General features: G+C 44.4%; 1 protein-coding gene across 3 annotated transcripts in view; it reads right to left on the reverse strand.

Moving 5' to 3' along the window:
• LOC135913566 (zinc finger protein 26-like) overlaps window positions 1-15,925 on the reverse strand; it is a 209,300-nt gene extending 193,375 nt beyond the window's left edge. Inside the window, exons 1-3 of one of the 3 annotated variants that reach the window (XM_070525221.1) lie at window positions 15,793-15,925; window positions 14,579-14,919; window positions 2,287-2,365 (exon numbers count right to left, since the gene is read on the reverse strand). The gene's annotated coding sequence lies outside the window, so the exon portion shown is untranslated. Of the gene's footprint in view, window positions 1-2,286; window positions 2,366-14,578; window positions 14,920-15,021; window positions 15,097-15,792 lie in introns of those variants that run through there. The other 2 variants (XM_070525222.1, XM_070525223.1) reach the window with 2 other exon arrangements.
• Window positions 15,926-23,755: the final 7,830 nt, after the last annotated feature.

The following is a 23,755-nucleotide window of genomic DNA, read 5'->3' on the forward strand; positions in this document are numbered from 1 at the left end:
AGCCCATTGCATTACTCCGATGCATTCCTTAGATACCAGAAACAAGCTGAGAGACTGCCTCTGGAGCTAAAAGGAAAGAGCAATGAATCCTAGGACCGTCCTTTTAATATGGCTGAATTTCAGGCTGCACTAAATAGTTGTAATAAATCAGCTCCTGGAACCAACCGAATAATTTACGAGATGATTCAACACCTGCATCCCGAAGCACACAAAACACTCCTCTCCCTTTTTAACGCCATATTCTCTGCCAGCTACATCCCGTCAGCCTGGAAGCAAGCAGTCATAATCCCCATTTTGAAAGAGGGCAAGGACCCGTCTTTGGCCAGCAGCTATAGGCCTATAGCCCTAACAAGCTGCCTATGTAAGTTTTTTGAGAAAATTACCAACCATCGCTTGGTGCATTTACTTGAAAGTAACAAGATACTAGATCCCTTGCAGCGTGGCTTCAGGGAACATAGATCCACAACAGATCAACTTGTCCGTATCGAGACAAATATCCGGGATGCTTTTGTGCAAAAACAGTTTTTCTTAACAGCATTTTTAGACATGGAGAAAGCATACGATACTACTTGGCGTTTCGGAATTCTTCGTGATCTAGCTGGAATGGGCATCCGAGGCAACTTGCTAAAGGTGATTCAAAGTTATCTGTGCAACCGCGCATTTCATGTTCGTATTGGTAATGTCCTATCTCGTCTATTTACTCAGGAAACAGGTGTGCCACAAGGTGGAGTTCTGAGCTGTACTTTATTCCTTGTAAAAATGAATTCACTCCATACTATCATACCACGTACAATGTTTTATTCCGTATACGTGGATGATATCCAAATAGGTTACAAGTCATGTAATCTTAGGATCTGCGAGCGACAAGTGCAGCTTGACCTGAATAAGTTGTCGAAGTGGGCAGACGAGAACAGCTTTAAACTAAACCCTGAAAAAAGTACATGCATTTTTTTCTCCAATAAGATAGGGGTAATACCGGAGCCCGTTAATGATCTTAATGGAGAACGGCTATGTTAGTCGTGAACATTAATTTCTAGGCCTCATTTTAGACTCCAAACTAACTTTCATCCCACACTTAAAATATTTCAAAATGAAATGCTTGAGGAAAATGAATCTACTGAAGCTCTTGTCCTGCACATCTTGGGGAAGTGACAGAAGATGCCTCTTGAGCTTGTACAAAAGCCTTATGCGGTCACGCCTGGACTACGGAGCCATTGTGTATAACTCTGCGACGCCTAGTGCTTTGAAGATGCTCGATTCCGTCCACCACTTGGGTATCCGTCTTGCTACTGGTGCGTTCAGGACTAGCCCCGTAGAAAGCCTATATGCCGAATCTAACAAATGGTCTCTACATCTTCAAAGAACATATTTAGGTCTACCATACACCCTCAAAGTGAAATCAGACTTTCGTCATCCATGCCATTCAGTTATTTACGACCTGTCTACGGCTAGGCTTTTCCGTAACCGCCCAGGCACTAGACCTCCTCTGTCCCTTCGGTTGGAAGCACTGTCCGAAGAAACAGGTGCGCCGATTTTATAGAATGTCATAATGGCAACTACGCGGCTTCCACCGCCTTGGGAGTGGAAGACTATCGAATGTGACGTGTCGTTTGCAGAAATATCAAAACTAGCACCTGAGGCACACATACGCTCACATTTTCTCGAGCTTCAGGAGAAATATTCTTGTGCTGAATTTTACACAGATGCCTCTAAGTCTTCTTCTGGTGTTGCTTACGCAGCACTAGGACCAGCATTCTTAATATCCGGTACATTGAACCCACATACATGTATCTTTACAGCGGAAGCATATGCAATACTCTCTGCAGTGAAGCACATCAGGCAAACGAATCTTATTAGGGCTATAGTGTTCACAGACTCATTGAGTGTAGTGCGAGCCCTTATGAATGTACGTAAACATAAATACACTGTCTTTAATGAACTGTACACATTGCTATGCTCAGCTTATAGTGCTAAACAAATGATCATCCGATGCTGGGTACCTGACCACTGTGGCATAAAGGGCAACGAAGCTGCAGACGAGAAAGCTACTTCAGCAGCTTTTAGTGACGCGGACATAAACATACCCATCCCAGCCACAGATCTTAAAGCATACTTGCGTCACAAGCTCAAAATCCATTGGCAGCAACAGTGGAATGCTGAGATATCAATAAACTGCACTTGATAAAGCCCAAATTAGGATATTGGGTATCGGAGAGAACGTCACGATACAACGAAGTGCTCCTTTGCCGATTAAGAATAGGACACACTTACGGCACTCACTCTTACCTCTTAACTGGGGGGTATCCTCCCACTTGTAGTAAGTGCGGCCAAAACCTCACAGTCCTGCACGTTCTTATTCAATGCCCTGCAATAGAAACACAGAGGAAAAAGTATTTCATTTCTGCATATCGCGAAAATATTCCTCTTCACCCGAATTTTTATCTCGGCAATGAACCACTTATTTATTTATTTATTGATACTGTGGTCCTGTTACCAGGACCTTAGCAGGGTGCATACAAAGTGAAAAACATCCAAGTAAATATACAGCGATACATAACATAGGTCACTCGCGATGTACAAATGCAAGCAGTTACTGAATAACACACAGTAAATCACTCGCTACATAAACAGGCTGCACTAAAATTAAACTAGTTTCGTTTAATCCGAAACTAGTTTTAGCGTTTTTAGCTGAAACAAACACTCTCGAAATCATTTGGCCAGAACTTTTTTAGCTCACGTATACAGTACAAGGAAGCCTTGTACTCAAAGGCTTCCTTGAATCTAAAGTGTCAGTGCTATGTTTTATTGCATCATACTTTTAACGAGACCCCATTACCATAGCCCACAGCATTACTTAGTCAGAGTCATTATTTTAGCAGCTATATATTTTACGCCATCCACAGCGAACGATTTTAGGCCTTTTTACAGCCATGTCACATATACCATGAGAAATTCATTGTCTAATTCACTGCCTGCATCATTCACAATGCACCGTTAACATTACCTTTGTCATGGCGCTCTTTGGCCATACCTGGCCCTTGCGCCATAAAACCCTACACATCATCAAGTCAGCATCTGAAATGCATTAACAACAGCCATACCGAAAAAGTGCAGCGTAGCTGTAAAATAAGTTTTCAAACACCAATAATTCTGCTACCAATTATTCAGTTGAAAAAGCTATTGAAATGTATTACCTAAGTATTATACGCTAAATGTAATGCTATTGCAAACAATTCCGGAATATTATTGAACTGGTCTGTAATACGTTCACAAGGCTGTGCCGTCCTTTGACGACAACAAGCCGTTATCTTACAGAACTTGCGCGATTCATCCACACTATATATGTCATTTGTGCGATAATAATTATTAGGTCAGTAATTTTTCAAGTGACGAGGAATTATGAAGCTGGAGTTTCACAACCTTTACCGGTGACATAGCTAGAACAAAATATAATAATGGTAAATTTATGTGGGTTTGCCGATGAAGCAGCTACCATTAAACCTAAAGAAATTTGTGCGCCCCAAAATTAACATGCACTTTCATGATAGGGGCCTTTCTCACAGCAAGAAGCTTGGTTCAGCCAGAGTAGCGGTCACCGCCAACCTTCAAATTAGAGCATGTATAGCGCAGCCAAAGTTCATGCTTAGGAACTGCGGGAATTAAAGCGGTGTATTGCGTTTGAACCACCACACTTACAGAGGACCATGACTTATTCCAGCTATTATTGTTTTTTATTTCTTTTCCAAAAAGTCGCAAACCAAAAGAAAAAACGCAATGCGTGTGCGCGCCAGCAAGCGACGCAACAAGGAACCGCAAGCGCTCACTGAATCAACTACACGGAGGGGCGCTAGCCTCCAGGTGGTGTTGTGGCGGACAGACCTGTGTTTCAAGGGCTCAGTGTCGGCGACGAAAAAATGCGTTTTTTTGTGCATGCTTTGAGCTTGCTTCTGCTTTTTTTTTCATTTGACGATTTTTTATACTTTAAATAATAAGTGGCAAGGTTTGGTTTTATTTTTGCTTTTTTTGTGCACGCAGTTGTGTTTCTCGTACATTTGCTTTTACGAAATAGTCACAGCGTCCTCACACGCCACGTGTTGCAGCACGTGCAACCCTGTGGGGCGTGAAGTCTTTCTAGCCTTTAAATAGCGCTTGGAAGTTGCAAGACTATTAGCTATTGGTGCTTTTACTTTGTGTGTAATTTCGTCGGGGATACTGCTTTGCTAGGACAGTGACAGCGTGGCCGCGTGGTGGAACCCCTGCGAACACGTGTCAAACCTTAAGTACATTAAGTCTTTGCGGCGTTCATTCCATCCAAAACATTGGTGATAGAAACTTTGCGACACTTTAAGAATTTATATTCTCTGCACATCGGCCTTTGCTAGAAGGCACGTGCTCTGAAAGCTTCGCTGTTTGCATTACAAAAGGCTAAGTGCAGCACATGTAAAAAAAGACGGTAAAACGTGCAGTGAGAGGGAGGTCCCTCAAGGTAGACGAGGGGAAGGATGAGAAGGGAGCGGAAGTCGATTCAACCGCCAGACACTGGGATGTCGAAGCCAGGCTGAAGAAAATGGAGAGTTTCCAGCATGAACTTCTCGAACAGGTCGAAGAGCTCAAAATGGAGCTAAACATGGAGCGTGATGTACAGAAAAGGGGCGAAAAAAAGACTTCAAGCAGCCCAAGAAAAGCTTGACAGGGCCGATATCCTGAACCAGAATGGTCGTGACAATGCAATGCACTTTCTTGACATGACATGGCAGGGAGTGTCAGCAAAGGACATGGAATGCGTGAAACGTAGGGGCGAGGTAGCTGGAAAGAGCAGGACCTACCTTGTGGCCAGCGCAAAGGAAAAGCAGGAATGCAGGGGTCAAGCTCCTGGCGAAGTCCGTATCACGCGATTGATAAAGCATATCGCCAAATATTCTTTGTCACCTCCACCACCAGAAAATGATGGCAAAGGGAAGCAAGGAGAGGTATTGGCAGTAGAAGAGAGTGAAAGGGTGATTATCGCCGGCGACACGAATCTGTCTAGGCGCTCAGAAGTAATTGCGGAGAGGGTGCAGGGCGATAAAAGAGTGGTGGTAGGGACAAAACAGCGAACAAATAGTGCTGTATGCGCTTACATAACCACAGATTAGAGACTCAGAATTGCCGTCAGTGATTGAGAATTATGTTTGGGAAGGGTGCCACAAAAATCAATCGGAAATAAAGGGAGGGGGAGCCGGTATGCACATCCATCAGGGAACCAAATGCAGAAGAATAAATTTAAATGTCAAGAGCATCTCTTGTTATTCTGTACAATGAGTGGAAAGAAAACTTTGCTGGGCGTGACGTATTTGTGGACCAGAAATAATCGCGCACAGAAGAATCCACAGTTAGTTGAATTCCTATGTTCTCATAATAAGGGTTTCAGGAATGATGCTGAAATTATCCTATTGAGTGACAGGAATGCCCGCATACAGGATCTAAATATCTATACCGACCATAACAGGAAGTCAATGCTAGGTCTCTGGGAGACGCATAACAACGATAACGGGAGTACAGGGCCTCCGTTTGACGGGTGGACCACGTGGGAAGTAGGAAACCGACAACTGACAACTATTTACTGTCTATCATAGAAGGAATTCATGATTCGTTGAGAGAAATTCATAGACGAGGAAGCATATAGCAGCATCGGGACTGACCATAAACGCATTATTTTAGAATGGGAGATGTAGTTATGAAAGAGTCCGACGAGCACAATATCTCCAATACAAATTTGAATGCTACGCAAAGCGGCCCAGCTAATTGCTAACTGAGTCGCCAAGCAAAGCGTGGGAATATAGTGAGCTTCTAAGTATTATAACGACAGAAATAACGACAGAAAAGAGAAGCAACATGTTCTTTGGAAACGAAAAAATAAACCAAAAAGCTGGTGGAACAGGAGGAATACGAGATCTGGTCGCCGAATGAAAGAACGCATCTCTAGAGCACAGGCAGACAAAGAAGGGGCAGTTGGCGCAGGATGAAGTAGCCATAAAAAGGGAAATATAGCGGAGAAAAAATTATATGGTTAAGATACCGGTGCAAGCAAAAATAGAAGGTGAAAGCTAACATTGGTTGTCAGAAATACGTGAGAAAAAAGAACGTCGCCCCTGCAATATGTTGGACCCATATAAAATTATCAGGCAGGAAGTCTGGAACAATACAACAACATATCCAAGACAAAGATGAGAACAAACTGGAAGGGAACGCGGCCAAAAATTTCATCGAAAAATACCAGCCGAATCTTTCGAAGGCACTGGTGAGGTTGTAGTTGATGAAAGAAGGGGCTTGAAAGAGAACCAGATGGAAAAGGAGCTGGTGCTGAAAAATTTCAACTGGAATAAAGCCCAAGAGGAAATTCCTTAGGGCACAGCCACAGAGCTAGACGTAGTTCCCGTTAGGCTGAATAATGAACTAGGACCAAGAAGTAAGGAAGCTCTGTTGAAAGCAGTGGAAAAAACCTTAAAAGAAAGACAAATATCAGACAGCTGGCGACAAAGTAGAAGGAATTAAATTTACAAAGGTTAAGGGGAGAAAGGTAGAATTCACTCGTATAAACCATTGGCCGTAACATCGGCAGCGTACAGGTTTGCAATGCAGGCAAATAAATTAAGGCTGCAAGCATTGGTTGAGAATAACAACATTCTGGGGGAACTTCAGAATCGCATCAAAACAGGTAGGCGTCTGGATGATGACCTTACTCAGTGTATTGAAATATCAAGAAAAGAAAGGAAACCCTTATATGTAGCCGTTTTAGAAATTACGGGAGCGTATGACAACGTAGACCACAACATTTTGTCGAATATTCTGGAAGGGGGAGGCTTACGGGATAATTGCCTACAGCTCTTGTGAAACATTTACGTAGGAAATACCGTTTGCGTTGAACGGGGAGGGCAGAGGAGCGAGGATAAAATTGATATCAACAAAGGGCAGGGGTGCCCTTTAATCCTAATGCTGTTTATGATGCACAGGGTGAGGATGGAAAGGGGCCTAGAAGGAAGCAATATCGGGTTTAACCTCAAATACAAACAGGCGGGTAAACTTGTAGAACTGATTGTAGCTGACTGAAGGAATAAAGACACTTTGGTTGTTAGTCAGCGCTGTTGCCTGTGTCCCTTCACTTATCCCGTCGTTTAGCGCTGTTTTTTATTGCTCGTAATCATGAACCAACCAGCCCAAATGCGTACTCTTTTGCAGTTTCCAAGTTTGTTTTATGCGGACGACATTGTGTTGCTAGCTAACAAGCACAGTAATATGCAACGTCTGGCTAATATTTGTTCACAGGAAGGCTAGAACTTAGGCCTGAAATTTAGCGTTAAAATATGAGGTCTTATGTTAATCACTCATTCACGTCTGTTCACTGTTACAATTGTCACAACTATTACAACTGTTCACAACCGTTCACTGTTATTCAAAACAGTGAATAGACAGTGTCAACAGAGAGCCTGAAATTACTTCACGTACAAGAATATAAATACCTTATTATATGGATAAACGTAGGCAAATATATAAAAACCAAGGAAAAAAATATTAACAGTAAAGGGGAAGAGAAATGCGCCCGTAACAAAACAAATCGCCAAGAAGTTTAGTAAAACACATTGTGAGGCTAGTTGGTGCACAGCTTTCAATAGATAAAGCGCCAAAAGTGACGGCACACAAGAAGAAATACAGACAGGACAAGGCGCTTACAGACAGACAGGGCGCCTTGTCCTGTCTGTATTTCTTCTTGTGTGCAGTCACTTTAGGAGCTTTATGTATTGAAAGCTAAGGAGTTTAAATGGTACGAGGTGCTCCTGCGTTTGTGAAAAGGGGTAATGGTTTCAGGACTTACGTTTAGAAATGTGGAGTTTTGCTTTTAAATCAGGGTTGTAATCACTACTCGATGACAACCGAAGGTCACTGGGACACCTCGCATTGGGCGCTCACGGGAAGACTACAAATGAAGCTGTGTGGGGTGATATGGGCTGGACAACAAGTCAGAGAAGCTCAAAGTACACTTGATGATGAAGAACGACTGAAGGATAAGCAAGAAAGTAACTGGCGTTGCAGAGTGTTCAGGTATTTGTACAGGAAAAACATCGATTCATAGTGGAGGAAAAGAACTCGAAGCTTACCGTCAACTATGCAACCCTTGTCTAAGCAAAAAAGAACGTCAAGAAAAAAAGTCAGAGTAGTTTAGATAACCTCATAGGTGGCGGAGTTGGAAATAAAACCTGCCATGAGAAACTGCTTAAGGAGAAGAAAAGGAAATCATGAAAAAAAGAATTTATGATATCTAAAAGGGAAGCTCGCTACTTTTCGAAGAGAGATCAGGATACATGTTTCATGAGTAGGATACATGGATCAAGCATGTTTTGTTCGAATGTGAGGACATCTGCCTAGTGGTTGATTTGGGCCCTACTGGCCTTCTTGAAGCCCTTGGGCTGAGCAAGAGCAAGGGAAAAGTAAACATCTTCGCAATAGAGATTACTAAAAGGCGATTGGAATATTGGTGGAAGTAAAAAAAAAAAATATGGGGTTTTACATGCCAAAACCACTTTCTGATTATGAGGCATGCCGTAGTGGAGGACTCCGGAAATTTTGACCACCTGAGTTTCTTTACCGTGCACATAAATCTAAGTACACGGGTGTTCTCGCATTTCGCCCCTCTCGAAATGCGGCCGCCGTGGCCGGGATTCAATCCCGCGACTTCGTGCTCAGCAGCCCAACACCATAGCCATATTGGTGGAAATAGGGAAGTGACAAAGAACGAAGGCGTACAAAAACAAAATTCACACTAAAGGTTCACACACTTTGGTTATGGGAATTCGTCGTTTTTTTTTCCTTTTCCTTTCCATCTTTATTCCCCTTTTTCAACATAGGCAGGAAAGGCCTCCGTGGCGGTAGCCACCGCCACGTGCCAACAAGGACGCTCATAGCATCCATCCATCAGAAGTCGTGGGTTCTCTTAGGTTGACTAATAGACAGAATTCACCCTGTGACGTGTACTGGAGCGCTCCGTTCATGTCGCGATTTGCGCAATGGCACCAGAAAAGCCAGGAGAGAGCCGGTGTATTTGTTTTTTGAATTTGTGGCGTGCTCGCGCCGCGCAGCGCTGCCACGTTCGCCGCTTATCATCACGAACTTTTCTACAAGATGTACGTGAGTTCAAAAGTGCAAAAATGTCAGAGGTTGTTTAGAAGCCCTTTTAATGAACCTTAGACCCACCGTGGTTCCTTACTGGCTGTGGTGTTTGGCTCCTAAGCACGAGGTGGGGTGATCGAATCCCGGCCACGGTGGCCGCAATTCGATGGGGGTCAAATGCGGAAACGCCGGTGCACTTAGATTTAGGTGCACAATAAGAACCCCACGTGGTCCAAATTATTCCGGCGTGCCCCACTACGGTGCACCTTATAATCATATCGTGGTTTTGGCTTCTAATGCCTCAGAAATGGGGCCAGCGGAGGCGTCGAGATAGAGCATCCGCCTCGCGCGCAGGTGGGCGTGGTTCGAATCCCGGTGCCGCACAATTTTCCACCGAAAAAAAAAAGCCAATCCGCGTGTTGATAAAATTGCAAAAACAGGCCTGGAGTGAGGCCTGATCACGGTGACCAGAACCGGTAGCGCGCATTCCCTCACCAGAGCAGGCCTGGCAACCCTGCTGCAGTACCTTGCCACAACCTCCTATATGAACACAACAATTCAAACCCCGGCCCCCAGTCCCCTGCTGCGGCGAAGCAACTGACCACGGCGGCGGTCCGACCTGTGACGCAGCAGAGGGTGCTAAGAATCCCTGGATCCGGGCAGACCGCCATTGAAATCTGAGCCTGGCAACGTTTAACGCTATAACTTTATTTTTTATTTATTTTATTTATTTATTCATACTGCAGGCCAACATACTGGCCCATGCAGGAGGGGTAATACAGTTTACAAGGTAATAACAATGCAACAAAGATAATAAAAAATGTATATATAACCAGTGCATGAAAATGATGCATCCCATAGCCACGTTACAAAGGTTCATAATGTTTCCCTTAGCACAGGCAGGCCTGGCTACGGCCTAGTGAGGCAAGTCTAGCAGTGCTATTGGAGGAATTAGAAGGCTGCAAATGGGATATAATAGGGCTCAGTGAAGTTAGGAGGACAAAAGAACCATACACAGTGCTAAAAAGCTGGCACGTCCTGTGCTACCAGGGCTTAACAGAGAGACCAGAACTAGGAGTCGGATTCCGAATTAATAAGGATAGAGCTAGTAAAATACAGGAGTTGTGAAGCATTAACGAGAGGGTGGCAGGTCTTCTTGTAAACCTAATAAGACGTACAAATTGAAGGTCGTACAGCTCTACGCCCCTACATCCAGTCATAATCACGAGGAAGTCGAAAGCTTCTATGAAAACGTGGAATCGGCGATGGGTAAAGTCAAAACAAAATAGAGTATACTGGTGGGTGACTTCAATGCCAGGGAAGGCAAGAAGCACGCTTGAGACAAGTCATAAGGGGATTATGGTGTAGGTTCTAAGAATAGCAGGAAAGTGTTCTTAGTAGAGTTCGCAGGACAGAATACCATGCGGATAATGAATACCTTCTTCCGCAAGCGCAATAGCCGAAAGTGGACATGGATGAGTGCGAATGGCGAAACTAGAAATCAAATAGATGTTATACTCTGCGCTGACCCTGGCTACATACAAGATGTGGATGTGCTCGACAAGGTGCGCTGCAGTAACCACAGGATGGTAAGAGCTCAAATTAGCATTGACTTGAGGAGGGAACGGACGAAACTGCTACATAAGAAGCCGATCAATGAGTTAGCGGTAAGAAGGAAAATGGAGAAATTCCGTATCAAGCTACAGAACAGGTATTGTTACACCAATGAAGGACAATCTTATGGGCATCATTAAGGAGTGTGCAGTAGAAGTCGGTAGTAACTGCGTTAGAAAGGATACCAGTTACCAGTAAGCTATCGCAGGAGACAAAAGATCTGATCAAGAAACGCCAATGTATGGAAGCCTCTAACCCTACAGCTAGAATAGAACTGGCAGAACTTTCCAAGTTAATCAACAAGCGTAAAACAGCTTACATCAGGAAGTATAATATGGATAAAACTGAACATGCCCTCAGGTACGGAGGAAGCTTAAAAGCCGTGAAGAAACTAGAAATAGGCAAGAATCAGATGTATGCGGTAAGAAACAAAACCGGCAATATCATTACTAGTATGGATGAGATAGTTCAAGTCGCTGACCAGTTCTATAGCAATTTATACAGCACCTGTGGCACCCACGCCGATAATGGAAGAGAAAATATTCTAGAGGAATTTGAAATCCCACAAGTAACGCCGGAAGAAGTAAAGAAAGCCTTGGGAGCTATGCAAAGGGGGAAGGCAGCTGGGGAGGATCAGGTAACGGTAGATTTGTTAAAGGATGGTAGGCAGATTGTTCTAGAAAAACTGGCCGCCCTGTATACGCAATGCCTCCTGACCTCGAGCGTACCCGAATCATGGAAGAACGCTAACATAATCTTAATCCATAAGAAAGGCGACGCCAAAGACTTGAAGAATTATAGACCAATCAGCTTACTTTCCATTGCCTAGAAAGTATTTACTAAGGTAATCGCAAATAGAATCAGGAACACCTTAGATTTCTGTCAACCAAAGGACCAGGCAGGATTCCGTAAAGGCTACTCAACAATACACCATATTCACGCTATCATTCAGGTGTTAGAGAAATGTTCTGAATATAACCAACCCTCATATATAGCTTTCAGTCGAAACCTCAGCAGTCCACGCGTTACGGAATCGGCGTGTAGACGAGCCGTATCTAAAAATACTGAAATATTTCTATAGCAGCTCCACCACCACCTTAGTCCTACATAAAGAAAGCAACAAAATCCCAATAAAGAAAGGCGTCAGGCAGGGAGATACGATATCTCCAATGCTATTCACAGCGTGTTTACAGCAGGTATTCAGAGACCTGGATTGGGAAGAATTGGGGACAAGAATTAATGGAGACTACCTTAATAACTGGCGATTCGCTGATGATATTGCCTTGCTTTGCAACTCAGGGGACCAGTTGCAATGCATGCTCACTGGCCAGGAGAGACAAAGCAGAAGGGTGGGTCTAAAAATTATTCTGCGTAAAACTAATATCTAACAGTCTCGGTAGAGAACAGCAGTTTACGATACGTAACGAGGCACTGGAAGTGGTAAGGAAATACATCTACTTAGGGCAGGTAGTGACCGCGGATCCGGGTCATGGGACTGAAATAATCAGAAGAATAAGAATGAGCTGGGGTGCGTTTGGGAAGCATTCCCAGATGACGAACAGCAGGTTGCCATTATCCCTCAAGAGCAAAGTGTATAACAGATGTGCCTTACCAGTACTCACGTACGGTGCAGAAACCTGGAAGCTTACGAAAATGGTTCTATATAAATTGAGGACCACGGAACTATCCTATGGAAATAAGAATGATGCGTGTAAGGTTAAGGCATAAGAAGAGAACAGATTGAGTGAGGGAACAAATGCGAGTTAATGACATCTTAGTTGAAATCAAGAAAAAGAAATAAGCATGGGCAGGACATGTAATGAGGAGAGAAGATAACCAATAGTCATTAAGGCTTACGGACTGGATTCCAAGGGAAGGGAAGCATAGCAGGGGGCGGCAGAAAGTTAGGTTCACGGATGAGATTAGGAAGTTTGCAGGGACAACATGGCCACAATTAATACATGACCGGGGTAGTTGAAGAAGAATGGGAGAGGCCTTTGACCTGCATTGGGCGTAATGAGGATGATGATGGTGATGATGATGACCTCAGAAATAAATTAAGGAGCATTAGGTGGTCTAATCTATTAGTCATCTCTACTCTATGGCGCTCCTGATGGTATTGCTGCAACTGCGAGACGGAAAATTGGGCCACTGACCCTATCAATTCTGTCGTCGCCAAGCTGCGTGATAAGTCATGAAACCGACAACCCATGCAGCTAGTAGTCTGTTTGCAAACTGCGACAAATGGATGGTTTTTACTACAGTATTTTTCTAACGTGACCGCACCGTTGTGAGAAACCCAAGTACTTCGATGCTAATCGTTGCATCATCAGCCGCCTCCTATTTTTATGTCCACTGCAGTACGAAGACCTCGTGCAGCGACTTCCAATTACTAACATCTTGTAGAAGCTGATTCCAAGATGCAGCTGCAAATTTCTTCATCACCTAACCTAATTTTATGCCACCCTCGAGTGCCCTTCCCTTCCTTTGGCAACCATTCTGTAACTCTAATGGTCCACCGGTTTTCTAGCAGAACCAATGGACTGCCTAGCTCCATTTTTTTTCCTCCTAATGTCTACCAAATATCGGCTATCCCCTCTTGCTTTCTGGTCGACGCAGCTCGCATCCCGTCTTTTAACGTTACGAGTTGCATGTTTCGTTCCGTCGCTCTTCGTGCGCAGCTTAGATTTTTCTCGAGCTTCATTGTTAACATCCAACATTCCATCACATATGTTGGCACCGCTATAATCCAATGATTCCACGTTTTTCTTCTCAGTGACAGTGGTAAGCTGCCAGCCAGGATTTGTTAATGCCTGCCGTATGCTTTTCAGCCCATTTTCATTCTTCGGTAAATTTCCTCTCACTGTCAAGATCCCCTGTGAGTAATTGTCTTACATCAACATGCCCCTGTACAGACTCTCCACGATGACTGGCGATCATAGATTCTTGTTCCCTTTCCACGCTAATGAACACAACCTTTGTCTCTTGCATATCAATCTTCAACACCACTCTTGCATTCTCTCGATTAGAGTTCTAAATCAATTGTTCCAATTCATCTCCATTGATGCCAAAGAATATAATGTCAACTGCAAAACGAAATTTGCCGAGATATTCATCGTTGATCCCCCCTGCTAAGCCATACCAGTCTAATAGTTTTGATACTTATGTAAGGCTGCAGTGAATAGGAATGGTAATATCGTGCGTAACTGCCTGAACCCTTTCTTTGTAGGCAATCTTCCTCTTTTCTTGTGGAGAACCAAGGCAGCCCTGGAGGCTTTGTAGATATTTCCTAAGATATTCAAGTATGAGTCTTGTCCTCCTTGATTGCACACTGCTCCTATGACCGCTGATATCTCTACTGAATGAAATGCCTTTTCCTAATCAAGGAAAGGCATATACAGAGATTTAGTGTACTCCAAATATTTCCCAACTCATTTATGACAGGCATGTGGTTCATTGTACAATATACCTTCATGAAGCCAGCCTGTACTCTAGCTTAAATGAAGTCTTGTGCTTCCCTTACGCCATTTGAAATTATCATGATGAATATATTGTTCCATACCGAAAGCAAGCCCGTGTGCCTATAATTCTTCAATTCTTTATCGGTCTACGCTATCGTAGGCTGTAGGAACTCAGTATCCGATCTCACACACCACTCCATTGCAAAACAAGAAACAACACTTAACATGTTTAGATAACTGCTCTGTATTTACGGCATGCGATGAATGCTTTCCCTTCACATTACATATTACAATTATTTGACTATTGTGCAAATATTTTTGACTAATGTAGGTCACAAGCATGCTGCAGAAATACATACCGTCGCGTTGCCGTCGATGCGCCGATGATGGCCATGGTCCCCACCCTGACGACGGCGGCCATCGCGGCGGCGAAGTCCGCGTACTCGTAGGGGCCACAGATAACTAGCGTCGCCAGCGCTGTAGCAGCCACAGGGTCGGCGTAGGCGACGACCGCGCCGCCCCAACCGCAGAGGGCTTGGGCTACCTGGGTGATCCCCGGCTGCTGCTGGCGGTAGATGTCCGCTGCCCAGTAGTAGTGCAGCAACCTCGTCAGCTCCCTTTTTGTCAGCGTCGCCAACCATGCTTCCGGGCGGCCCCAGTGGCCGAGGCACACGGACAAAGTTGGCTGCGGAGTCCTTGTCTGAGAATGAGATGTAACGAGGAAATTGTTCTAACCAAGTATAAAATAGACTTCGGAAGAACAAACACGAAATCGGGAAGAAATAGTGCCGTCGAGCGTTACCATCACTGTGTCGGGACAGACGCACTGTTGGAAAAACACAGCAGACAACGGCACAAGCCCCAAACCAAGAAGGCCCCCCACCGTTCAACGTCAGCGCACCCCTTTATATATCCTGGCGGGCGGTGACGTCACCAGTGAACTCGGACGCCGCAGCAGTCTTGCAAAGCGGGCGACGCTCAGTGGAACGCCGGAGCACTCTGATGCGTTCCGATGCGCGTTCATCGGAGCGCTGGTTGCGTTCGATGCAAGGGGACATCCAGTGTGCTAACGTAGTATTGCGTGCGTAAACGCTCAGGCAAAAGACACAGAGCTAGAAAATTGTATTGGACTGGGTAGATGCTTGTCACATGTCTGACTAAAACCTGGATAGTTATCGTACAACCCTGCTAGTCACATTTACTTCACTTGTGCCCTAACTGAGTGAGCGTACGGGTACTCACTCGCGTACAGATGTGTACTCGAAATAAATGTGCCAGAATCTCATCTGCATAAGTACATTTCCCTTGAACAAGCGTACAAATTGATGTGATATGAGATAGAACTTGCCAGAGCAAGACGGGTGGCTATGCGACGCCGTGTGGGAGGTCTGCGGGTTAGGTTTGATCACCTGTGTTTTTTAAAGCTTACCGAAAGCAGGTGACACGACACTCGCGACCTGAAACCACAAGGTTCTCAACAGCGGAATAGGAAGAGGTAGCCACCGCACTGGTTGAAGGAAAGTGCAACGGTCACTGCAGTCGAAGTAGCGCGTCTTTCCAAAGTTGCACTTACTGCATTGAATTCCGGCAAAAGAAGGTCGTCCAGGGTCTCTTTCGTGTCATGCAGCCATGTTATGTAGCGGGAAATGAAACAAATTTCATGAACATACGTAATACACGTGGACATGTTTGCGATTCGACCGGGCTTCGACTGATCTTGTCTTGTATCCTAAACAGTGGCGCATACCCACTATGCGTAATTTGGACTACCCTCTTCTTCTTTTCCTTCAAATTTTGGCACGTTCCCAGGAGGGGCGCACTGGAAATCATCCTGAGTGGAAACATAATATGAACTTCTTGCTTCCTGTTAATTTGTTCATCTGCTCTATTCATATTTATTTATTAGCAAATATAAATTTTTTTCTGCTTCCGTTTCTTGAATAGTGGTCATAGCAATATGACGAAGATGCCATATTATGAAAATAACGCAATTGAGTGTTACGAATGAGGAAAATGTGCTTAACATGAGAGTCTAGCAATCGAAATGACGTAGCCATGTACTATCCGAAATACTTCCTTTCAGGCTAAGCGAAGGGTACTTCCCCCAAATCGTAAAATGTTAATCTCCGAGAGAAGAATTCCCATACGCGATAGGGGCTACTCTAAGCAGATCTTCGGAATTGTATTTGCGGCAAAATAAGAGGAAATGCTCCAGTAATTCTATATTCCCACGTGATGCAGAAAGGTTCGATGGTGCGAACCCACACCTTCGCATGTGCAGGTTTATTTGCGGCATTCGACATCGTAATAGTGCAATATAAACTTCACTTTGCCGAGAGGGACGAGGCCGGACATTCCAGGGGAACGCTAAATGCTCCTAATCCCATGCAGCAAGGAGGGGCTCATCTTTTGTACCTAGGACTTCTTGTCGCTTTCGTACTCTTGTTACCACTAGCAGAGTAACGCTGGAACTATGGCTCCGGCGCTTTTTCGCATTCGTGAGCGGCCGCGTTATACCAACGCCACCTAGAAAAAAATCTCTCTTTGGTTATACGCGCCGTCCGGGGCCGAGCGTCTCTTGACCAATCGCGAACGCGAAAAGCGTCCGCACGCATTAGCATCGCGAAGAGGCGTCGCCACAAAATCGCGGCCCTAATGTTAATATGATTTCATTGCCAGATTCCTTGTAGCACGGTGCTTTCATCGTGCCCCTCGTCGCTCGCGTCGCACGAGAGCATGAGCTGCTAACGGTAAAAAAAAAAATGTGGCTTCTGCGCGTCGATCACCGCCGAAACTTCGTATCGGAATGATGGAGTCGACAGACATATAAATAAAAAGCGAGAAGCGGAGAGGAGTGGGGAAATAAAAAATTTATATATAGACCTTTTCATCGGGCGAGAAGGAAAAGGTGTGCGGAGAGCTTTCCCTCCCCTCTGGCTTGTGCGATCCGTCCCGGCGGTGTTTTAAAGTATTGCTGTCGTGTGCCGCGGAATGATTTCGAGATGTTTGAGATCGCGCTTTGTGAAATTTACGCACTCTCTGTTCATATAATGTCGTCAGAGAATCCTTTAGGTGCATCGGTAGCTACCGTACGCGGAAATATCTCTTGGGGGCGCAAACATGTGCTGCGTGTTATCAGCCGTGGTATGTGTATGTGTTTGGAACTATTTTGCGTGTATCGGTTGTAATTCAACGAAGATACCACTGTCTCTGTATTACGAGCATACCACCTCCCATAGTCACGCTGAACAAAGTTTGCTTGGACTACGCGCTATATAAAACAAAGATATTTGTAATCCAGCACCCACCACTGCTTAGGACGCTCGCGCAGTTTGTAAAAGGTCGCTTTGCTGGACAAGCTTAATTCAAACTATAAGGCATATTGTTACTACTAACCAAAACTATTTCATTTATTGGTTGAACCCACATCCATAGAACCAAATAGTCGCGCAATTTAATTTACAGCTAACAGTTTTAACGCTAGTCAAAGCATAACAGCACAACTCCTATTATAGCAGAATGGTACCCACGCTGTTACAATCGTCTTGTATGTTTCATTGCTCCTAAACCACAGCTTAGAACTAGAGGATAATACCGCAATAAGGTTACTATAATGAATGGAACTTTCAGAAACACACAGTTGATCTTCGAGGATGATGGTAGGCTCAAACATGCGCGCACAAATCGCGCTGGGTACTTCGTCCACCTGAACGCCCCCAGAAAGTCCGGCCATACGAACGTAAACCACTTCAGTACGTCTCATAGAACCGTGTGCCACGTACAAGACACACGTCATAATAAATCGACTGGACGAGCGCGAAAACAAATGCCAGAAACTACCGCCGAGCGTGTACTTGCCATGGAAAACGAAACGCTCGCCCAAGCCCACAATGCCGACTGCCCATAGATGGCACCACTGCGTAGCTATATGGTAGCACCCATGAAAAAACGGTGTATATGCATTTCACTCTGTGTTGCCGTCCTGTCATTCCATCATTTTATAAAGAAAACTACACATCAAGTGATTCTTGTGCTTGCAAATAAAGGAAAGGCTTAGAGGGAAACCAAAGACCGACAAATAATTTAGGCTGTATTAGTAAATTACGAACATAATAATAAACAATTTTAATTGTTGTGAGTTACACCCGAATCACCAAATTGTGCGACAGCTCACGTTTCTAATTTAATTTGGTCAGCCTTCCAGTCTTGAAGGCGCGCGAGGAATTCTAGTTGAAATTAAGACAGTACCTAACTATTTCTCACCAAGTCGACAATGTTGTCGTTAACGATGATAGCCGAAAAAAAGCGCGCACACCGCGTTATTTGCTGGTAATCAGTCGCTATTCAGGCCATGTCATTCCATCAGTTCGTGACGCATACACAGAGGCACCTTCGACAGTCAGCCGTCCCCACTGACACTCCTTTATTCGCAAGCGTCCCCACTTCCAATGCTCGAGCCGCCAATATGAATGCGGTTCTCGCATTCCATGGACTTAGCGCAGGTGATGCGACACGTGTTTTTCAAAGGCCAAACCCTAAATATTCAGAATTGCACATGCGTACGTATCCTACCGCAATCTTTCTTCGTCGTGCTGACGGTGTCCCGATATGTTTTATCTCAGGCGGTGGCAACGAAAGAAAAAACTAAAGATATCGATCGGTTTTGCGGACGCTGCTTCAGTGCCGCAAGCTATTGTTCCACTTGAAGCGATTAGAGAAAATGAAAGCACTCATATCGGTATCCCCGTGGATATGGTGCTTCGGGGTTGAACACGAGGTCGCAGGTTCGTCTTCTGTCTTGGTTCCGATGAAAATGGAATGCAAGAATCCATAGGTCGTGAAAGAAAATGGGGTCATCACGTAAGAAACATCGCGGTACAAGCAACAAAGTAAATCCAAAGGGATTCCTCTGAAGGTTTCGCACCTAAAGAAAAAAGAAGAAGAGAAAAGAAACAGAATAAAGCAAGAAAGAAATACAAAAAGTAAGAAATTCTTACATAAACAGCAGAAGATGATCGTCTAAGTAAGTGAATAGCTTAAAAGGGCCGCCAAAATCAAATGAATACAGACATATCTTCCGAAGTATACAGATGACGTAGTTAGCAGTGTATTACGACGGAGGCAAAAATTATTGTCGAAATGTGTTGCTTACGGGAGTGCATGGACTTGACCTTGAATTATTTATTGATTGATCCCCCGATTGTTCTAGTATATATTGATTGATTGATTGATTGATTGATTGATTGATTGATTGATTGATTGATTGATTGATTGATTGATTGATTGATTGATTGATTGATTGATTGATTGATTGATTGATTGATTGATTGATTGATTGATTGACTGCACACATCGGTGGAGAAAATCCGGCCGCCGACCATGAACACCAGCGAAAAAGCCAGCGAAAGTTACGCGCATTCAAGGTGCTTGTAGGGGAACAGCTTACGCACATACTACACGCCCTGTCAAAATAAACTTGCAGTGCAGCGGAGGCAACGAGGCGTGTAAAATCACAGATACGTATTTTACTTGAACCTCTCAGAACACAGTAGTATTTAGTTCCCTGTGCTTCGGTATCGATTATATTGCCAAAATATCTATACCAACAGGTTTCCTACAGCTAAGTACTGCATAAACATTCGTCTATTTTTTCACGTCCTTTAGCAATACTGAAATTCTTCAAAAGTAGCGCCCGTGCTTGTCGTTTCTCTTTCACGTTTAAGTCCTTTTCGCGCACTTTTCTGTTAAGATGTTTTTTTAGCACTCAGAGCCAGAGCAGGGAAAAAAACATTTCATGATAGGTGCACGGGTTTTCACCCAGACACAATTCACACACGCACTGTCAGTTACGATGGAGCTTTTGCTTTAAACATTATCCCGTTTGACACGCCCGCTTTCGCCTTTCTTTTCGCCTTTTCAAAATGTTTCCGTGGCATGTGCGATGTAAAATAAAGGTTTAGTCGAGTCAACTTAAGCTCAGTAATGTAACGGAACTCAAATGCACGTACGTAATTGAAATGGTGCTCTTTTTTCTTATCGTGTCTAAGGTCTTGTCACGGAGAAGCATCCCTTCTCTTCCAAGCAGTCAACATCGGTAACCCCATTTTCACTACATTTGAAAGATCATGTGACATTGAGTTTAAGAAACCACACATCACACGCGGAAAAAAAACACGGCATTCCATCGCCATGTTTCTAGTACTCTTCAAATGTAAAATTACTCACCTCCCCTTTCCACCCCATCACTGGTAACCGATTGCGCAAGGCATACAAGCACAAATTTGACAAATTTTAATGGAGCCCCCCTTTCCCCCCGTACACAATCTCCACATGCCTGAATACTAATCTCTCTCCAAGTTCTCCTCTAAAATACATTTCAATGCAACCAAGTTTAATATTGACGCGCGCGATCTCTCTCAAACTACGAACTGCTCGGCCCACGTTAGAACTGCAAAGCACAATATCAACAATAGGACTGACAGATGGAGTTGCACACAGTGGTATAAAAGTTATAAAGAGGGATAAGGTGCCTCAGAAAGGCTGACCAACGTTTCGATAGGAGGACCTATTTTCGTCAAAAGCGGCCTCGTGATCCTCGACATGTTAGTTTTAAAACTTTAGTAGAGTGATGTCACGTGAGATTGTTGTCGGTGGTGGATGGTTGTGAAGGGAGAGACTGCAAAGAAAGTGAGGAATGTCACCAGATGTCTGTTACTGTGGTTTTTAGGACGAGGAGACAAGAGCAGGATGCCCTTGTCCGCTTCTTGAACGCCTATGCACTACAACGTTCCTACATTTACTATTTTAGGTCACAAAATTCAGCCAATTCATAGAGAGAAACCGATTCGATATCTTGGTTTAGATATCTTCGTTATTAGGAGCCCAACTGTCCATTCCGACAAAGCGTTGAAACTGCTTGATCTCGTTGCTAAGACCTCGCTATTGTCATTTCAGAATGTTAGTTGCCTAAGACAACTGGTTATTCTAGTGTTTTTGTATAGTGCATGTAATACACTAGAGGGTTTTCCGGAATGCTGCAGGCTGGACGGGCTCATTCGCAAATGGATGAAGAAGGTTCTTCATTTACTGGAAGGTTTTCCCAATATCCACATATGGTTACCCTCAAGGAGTTGGGGGTGGGGGCAGGCTGTTATTCAGTTGCAGTGAGTTGCTCAGGCGGTTCAGTTGAAGAGCCATGCGTGTTTATTTATACAAGGAGACATATTCGTGGATCACCTATTTGATAGCATTTTAAATAAGAACTTCTCCAAAACCCAAATAAGAAGAAGTCCAAATAAGTTCTCCAAAACCCTTCCGGAATACCTTCTCCGAAAGCGATTTAAACAGCACCATATAGAGGATCACAAAAGTGGTGGTCTGGACTAAAGTCCAAATACACCAACGAGGACCTCCTGGCGCACCAACACCAGATCGTGGCTAACACTTCGTTCAATCATGATTTCAGGTTCTTGAAGAAAGGTGATCGTCTTAAGGCATTCCTCCTTAGGACTAATCTTTATCGAACCAGGTCTCTTACTAAGAAGCAATGAAGCGCTCCGACGTCGAAGCTATGCTGTCGTTGTCATGAAAAACCGCAAACCGCATTCCGCATCTTGCAGGAATGCTAGTCTGTGCACCTCGCGCGAACTGAGTAACGCAACTTCGTGGCTAAGCAGGCGGCCCCTCTAATCCAGGAAAAGAGACCAAGCGCTACGGTTAAAGAAGAACCTCGGTTAACGATTCGGGAGGGCACTAGGCTGAAGCCTCACATAGTCATCGAGACTCAGGACCAAGTATTGGTGGTCGACTTGGCTGTCGTATGGGGTGCCAATCAAGGGGTGCTCAAAGACAAAGTGCGAGAGAAGGCAGCAAAGTATGCTCCTCTACGGAGCTGGTTTGATCCGCGCAAGAAATTCTCCTCGCAAGGGTTTGTTTTCGGTGGAAAGAGCATAAAATGTCCTGAAACGTAAGAGTTGGGCAAGAACTTGGGTACGTCTCGCGCGTGTCTGGCTTTTCTCAGTGGCTGCGTCCTTCGTGATAGTTTCATTTGCCTTAACATATTTAGAAAGAGAGATTAGATGTCCCTAAGAGATTCGATACGTGTTCCTTATTACTTCTACCTGTCCATTGTGGTTCAACAATTTTTTTTTCTGGTATATGTTTCTATATTTCTTTCCAGTTTTTAATACTATTGTGCTGCTCTTTTATGACGTACATAGTTGAGGCTGGCCTCAGTTTAAGAGACAAGTAGTACGAACAGACTTTAGCTTTCCCCTAGGTAGTTCATTCACAAAAGACATCTTGGAGAGGCCAGTACTGGACAGCAAGAGCCGACATGAGGTTGGGTCTCCCCGCCCGTGCTGGTCCTTCCCAAACGTCCGATACTTTAAACCTTTCTGTGGCAACTGGCACGGCAAGCTTGTGGTAATGTATGTTATTAGCTGGAATCCAGTGGCCTGGTCTTTCAAGGGACGTTAGCTCGAGTAGCTCAACGTAGGCGTCGTCCGGCGGTATTCAGAAGTGGCGACACCATGTGTGACTGACGCGCAGAAGAAGGCATCCTGACATCTGGATCTTTGGAATGTGTTGGTGAGGGTGTTAAAAAAATATGCAAACAAGAAAAGCAGAAAAAAGAGGGGGAGGGGGCGATACCGGAATAACAAGTAAGAGGTTCACATGAGTAAACGCTGAGACGACAGGTTGGTTATGCGAAAAGGGGTCGTAAAGTTTAAATATGGGACTAACATGCACGACCGTACCTGACGCCAGTCTACCAAACCTTTAAAGCTAACATGCAGAGGATGACCAGGTCACCTTTGACGAAGATAGGTCCTCCTATCAAAACGTTGGCCAGCCTTCCTGAGGCACCTGATCCAAGTTTATTGCCATTATACCACATAAAGCACAATGTGCAGTAACTTGAGCATTTGCCCTAATTTTCTTAAGTAATCCACCATCTATTAACCTTGTCACATCTTGTGAAACTTTCTGGGCATGACGAATGCTTGTTAAACTTTCATTGTATAAGCATTCATCGTTCTTTCGATAGACTTTCCTAAACATCTGAAGCGGTTGTTTGGAAAGAATTCTGTCCAGCGCATCCAAAAGGATGAGAAAACTGGTTCTAAACAATGTATTTATATGCACTGACATTTAAGACGAACACACTTGCGCTTCGTCGACGCAGCCGAATATCCCAATGGCCAAACATACGCCGCCGTAGTCATAGACGCAGAATCAAAAATCAGAACCACATGCAGTGTATACACCAAACACTCGGAAATAGCGGAGGAAGTAGCGATTGCACTGGCCCTCACAGAACAGGAATGCGAAGTCGTACTAAGTGACTCGCAAACGGCAGTAAAGAATTATGCCAAAGGTCGAATTGCCAAGGAAGCCATGTCCATTCTGGCCAAAGCGGGCAGATCCAAAACCGCGAGCTCGAGGATCATGTGGTTCCCCGCGCACGTCACCACGGAAGGCAACGCGCTCCCGAACCTAAACGAGACGGTGCACCGGGCGGCGCGTAACAAGAC

The sequence above is a fragment of the Dermacentor albipictus genome, chromosome 9 (genome assembly GCF_038994185.2).
Source record: "Dermacentor albipictus isolate Rhodes 1998 colony chromosome 9, USDA_Dalb.pri_finalv2, whole genome shotgun sequence".
Lineage (NCBI taxonomy): Eukaryota > Metazoa > Arthropoda > Arachnida > Ixodida > Ixodidae > Dermacentor > Dermacentor albipictus.